Source organism: Dermacentor albipictus, chromosome 6 (genome assembly GCF_038994185.2).
Source record: "Dermacentor albipictus isolate Rhodes 1998 colony chromosome 6, USDA_Dalb.pri_finalv2, whole genome shotgun sequence".
NCBI classification, from domain to species: domain Eukaryota; kingdom Metazoa; phylum Arthropoda; class Arachnida; order Ixodida; family Ixodidae; genus Dermacentor; species Dermacentor albipictus.
The window spans coordinates 71,997,910-72,002,848 of NC_091826.1; the positions used below are offsets into that span (position 1 = coordinate 71,997,910).

Genomic DNA, 4,939 nt, shown 5'->3' on the forward strand with positions numbered 1-4,939 from the left:
CCCTTCATGATATGACACACCTTGTCCTCCTCCGCCATTGTTGGGTTGACACGCTAACAGAGGTCGGGGCCGTCTTCTAAATAGCTGGTGAACGTTTCACCAGTTTGCTGGGATCGGCGTCGTAGGCTTTTTCAGCACGAAGCTTGCGCACACCCAGGCGGCCGAAAACTTCTGCGATGCTGGTTTTGAAGCTAGCCCACGTGCGGAGATTGGCTTTGTGGTCTTTAAACCACAGCTGGCGACCCCTCGTAAATAGAATATCGCGTTGCTGAGCTCCAACGGATCGTCGCATTTGTTGGCGTTGCTCGTTCTTTCATACTATTCCAGCCAATCTTCAACGTCTTTCTCAAAGGTGCCGCTGAAGATGTCAAGGATCTCGCAGACGCTGGGCGCCAGCCCATACGTTGGCTGGCTAAACCGATGTGGATGTCTGGCTGGTGCCATCGGGCATGATGGACGGCAGAGTCCGGCTGCGTAATTCCACAGTAGTCGAAACCCGCAGCAACCTCCACCAAAATCTAAATCGAGCAAAGGACAGGACACGAGAGCAGCAGGCAGCGTCGGCAGCATTTCAGTCATAGCAGCCCAGTTAATTTCAAGGTCACTCCTCCCCGGAGAACTGGCAATGTGGATGCAGCACCGAGAATTCACCCCTCCCACACTTGACTACAACATATACATATATAATTTCAAACAGAATGCTCTCTATGTTCGGTATGCACGAAGTTTAGAAAGCTCGAGTACACATACAAAAAAGGCGTGTTTACTTGCTTATGTTTCGGCTATGATGAGCGAAGACGAAAGCCATGCCATTTTGACGAAGGCTGACGCACGGCCGCAACGTAAGCAAGTAAACATGAATTTCTCATACTTATGTTCTTTCTTTACTGCTGTATTGAGCACCGTTCTGCTGTAGTAACAACAGCGGTGGTTTAAGCATGTAAGTGCATGGAAATGATAGTTTAAGCAGTGAAGCTTAACTTCCCTGCTTTAGCAGTAAGGCCTGCGTTTACCAGAGAGGCCTGCTATATTCAAGGCCCTAATAATCCTGTGAAATAAAAGATAAAGACACACCGTGCCTAGGTTTTTTGCACGCCGAAAATTATCAGTTTAACGCCACAAATACGTATATTCGGAATGTCAGCCTAGTTAAGGTAACAGCAGAAAGGTCATTCCATTACGCTTTACCGTAACTCAGATAGATTGCAATTTCAACACGAACTGGCATATTGCGCTTAAGAACTCAATGAAAGATAATGTAGTCTTGGGATAGTCAAGAAATTCTTAAAACAAGAAAAGGCTGAAATACCAGAAAGAAAGGGCGCAAGAAAGCACCGATTCCAGGAGTTCTCGACCCATAGCTGAGTGCAGCTATCCGAATTATACAGTCAACAACCGCCACCTGGAGCTCTCCTATTACTCAAGAGGTTTTTAGAGGTTACGAGAGGATGAGCTTTACGCAGGCTTCCAACAAACAGCTGTCAAAAAGGCGTGTGCTGGTACTACGCTGTACACATATTACGGAAAGTAAATGAATTATTGCAAGTATGGAAAGACCTGAATGACAGGCCACCGATGCGCCTTACAAGTGTATGGAAGCTGTGCGACGAAAAACGAATATCCCGCAGCGCAACCTTCTCCTTTCTAAGTACACCGCCTGAGGTCTTGACTGCTTTTGTATTTGCCAGAAGGAAGTGTAATTTAGCGTACCACCGGTATTTTCGTTTAAAAATGCAATAATTCGAGCAGGAGTCTGTTCAGTCTGGTTAGAAGTGTTTTAATTCCGAGCCAAGATCCAAGATTGAAGAAGAGTCGACGTTAAAACAGTGGGCTTCATTGGAGTTCGCAGGACAGCAGAAGTGACTGAGAGCGGCTTGGTGGTGACCACGAGAAGAAGTGCCCATAGCAGTGAAGGAGTGTGTTAAGAAGTCTCAGTTGCTTTCGAGGAAGTCGCCTGCAACATTTGAAAGCAGCGACACGAGCTTCATTGGAGTTCGCAGGACAGCAGAAGTGACTTAGAGCGGCTTGGTGGTGATCACGAAAAGAAGTGCCCATAGCAGTGAAGGAGTGTGTTAAGAAGTCTCAGTTGCTTTCGAGGAAGTCGCCTGCAACATTTGAAAGCAGCGACACAGCACTGGTCAAGGCAAGGTATCAAAAGTCGCCTATACAGTACGTCTCCGAAGACGTGCGCCTTCTACTATTCGGAATGTCATACATGGTATACATAGATGCCTCGATAGATAGCTTACATGAAGCTTGATACCATTTTCAGTGCCTGTTCTCTTCGGTCCTTTCGCAGGGATACCGTGTTATTTATCATGATTTTGTTCATGTCTTCTTTAACTACGAAAGCAAACTTTGGTTCACAACTCCGTAAACCAGCATGTGGTGCGTCACATACATGGATTTCGGTCACCACGAAGATTCTTTGAACTCCATGTTTACTCTGCTACTTCATTTTCTCAATACAATAAAGCCTTGCGTAAGAAAGAACCACACGAATACACAACTATTGTTAATAAAGGCGCTAAGTATAGAACGTAGCACAAGATTTATACGTGCTATCCTATACTAAACACGTCTGATGAAGTACAAACGTGCACTCCTGCCTTTGAAAGTGTTATTTCAAGTACGCTCAGTTACGAGAAGGCTTCAAGCTGAAATATGAAGTACGACCTAAACTTACCGCAAAGCTCTGTGCATATAGAATCATGCTGCGATACATGCTTCCACTGAGTTGTTGAAAGCTTCTAACGGTGGTCTTTCATTCGAATAAACTTCGCGTCTAGTCACTGGCGAAGGCCGCATGCAACCTTCATCTGTTACCTGTTACCAGAAGCCATTGTCGAAACTATGACGAAGGATAGCACTGCTGACCTCGACTACTAGAAGATACCTACGATTCCCTTATACTACCATTATCTACCGCTTTTGCAAGCTGCTCTGGCGCTTGAGTTTAATATGCCCTTATTCGTCTCCTGGAGTAGTTTGATAATAAGGTCCGACATTCGCTCACCGCGAGCTGTCGCTACCCTCCCTTCGTTGCTGGCTCAGCGCCCGTAGTAGTAGGCGTGCGGGTAGTAAGCGCCGTAGTAGCCATAGTGGTACGGGTAGGCGTACGGGAGAAGGTACTGCGGCGCTGCAGTAGTGTAGGAGACGGCAAAGAGGGCCAGTACGGCGAGGAGGATCTGCAAGGAGAATGAGAGAGGGTTTGCCGAAACACCGAGTCACATTTCGCCGCATAAGGGCAAGCAGTACACCACCGATTGCATTCTTTCAAAACCTTTCCGTTAACGACAGTCGTGTTACAGGCACCACTTAGCACCGTTGTCACATGTGGGCGCGCAACAACGCCGTGCTAAAGTGAACTGTTGATTGGATTGTAGAGCGAGAATATCGTCATACTCCTGCGAAAACACTACAGTATGCGGTCGTTTTGGCTACAGGAGGCCATCGACGCGCAATGACCTCGGCAGCCTCTGAACCTAAGACATGGTGTGTGGCTTGAGAAGTACTATGTTATTCCGTCTTAGTTTTGGTGCTTAGTGGTGTTTTCCAGTGATCGAGCAAGAACATTAGGGATCGCTTGAACAATTTTGTCGCAATACCGACACCGCTTAGAGAATTTCCGAGTGCTCCGAACCGCCCACTGAAAAGGAGTTTAGTCATGTTTACGACAGTGTAACAATAAGCATAGCTTTGTACTAAACAGCGAGAATGTGACGCTTTCGACTTATCCTGAGAAATCATTTCACATGTACTAAGTTAATGTGATGTTCCATAGTATGGCAAGCAATGGGGTGCATAAGTGGTACATAGCTGTCGGCGGGCTGCAATGGAACACGTTCGGCACAGAGTGCACCTTTCTGACTTCAAAATACTTTAGTGCATCCCACATCTGTCGGAACGCGGCAGCTGCTGCTGGGAATCGTAACCACGACCTCGAGCCAGCAGCACAGGGCGCCATAGTCGATTTCCACAGGTCGCCTGGATGAATAGGACTCTAATTTAGCACATTATTAGCAATAGGCAGGACCAACGGAGCTCGGATCTAGAGCGGTTCTATGACAATAATGCTTACGGGGTCGAAACTTTGGCGCTTTCAAAAAGTGAAGCTAACACCAGCAAGGACAAGGCCGAGGAAGTGTTTCCGAATACTGACCAGGAGCTTGATCATGATTGCTGGGTCGCTGACGCTCCGACTGCTGCTGCTGCTGCTGAGCGCAAGGATCGCTGTGTGTGTGTGCCTGGTCTTCGGCACAGACGCCGTTATATACGTGTACCCGTCAAGGCAAAGTCCCCTCCTCGTTCGCGCTCCACACTGGGCCGGCCCTAGAATCGCGCTTGTGCAAGAGCCTCACTCGTACGCTCAGCGCTTGCACGTGACACGAAAAAGAAACCGCAAGGACGCAGAAAATAGGATTCGCTTGCGAGCGGACTTGGCTAGCCTGGCTTTCCCGCATAAGTGGCGAACGTGTCGCTAGCACTATAGAAGCGGAGAAAAATGCAAATACACCGCACTCACGCTGACACAAGTCTGCGCACCTCCCCCGCATCCATGCATCCAGCCCCTCACGCCTTTCGCCTTTGAAATTCGGGTGCAAAACGGCGAATCGCGTAGCTTGTCATGCGAAGGATGACAAGCTGCTAATTCAAAAAGTGTTTTGCTTCCGCCCATTGACCTATATGCTACAAAGACCTCGCGGAGGGAAGGTAGCGCTAGCTCTAGGAATAAGGTGGACTAAAGAAAGGTTTGAGAAAGATACAGCTGCTGACATCTTGGTTTACCTTCCAACTCAATCCTCAGGTCACGTGCCCAGGCACGCACCAAGCACGCGACTTCTGCGGGTCACAGTGTGACTTCTGGAACTAGAAAAGGCTGTAATAATGAAGAACTTCAAAAAAAGAATTGTGGAAGGAACCGTCCACGATGATTGTC

The 4,939-nt window shown here is 47.8% G+C and overlaps 1 long non-coding RNA gene across 1 annotated transcript; it reads right to left on the reverse strand.

The window, feature by feature from the left end:
* Positions 1-1,960: 1,960 nt before the first annotated feature.
* On the reverse strand, positions 1,961-4,290 carry LOC139046899 (uncharacterized). Its single transcript, XR_011506976.1, has 3 exons — positions 4,163-4,290; positions 3,017-3,188; positions 1,961-2,105 (listed from the first exon to the last, which is right to left on the reverse strand). It is a non-coding gene; the product is annotated as an uncharacterized lncRNA (long non-coding RNA).
* Positions 4,291-4,939: the final 649 nt, after the last annotated feature.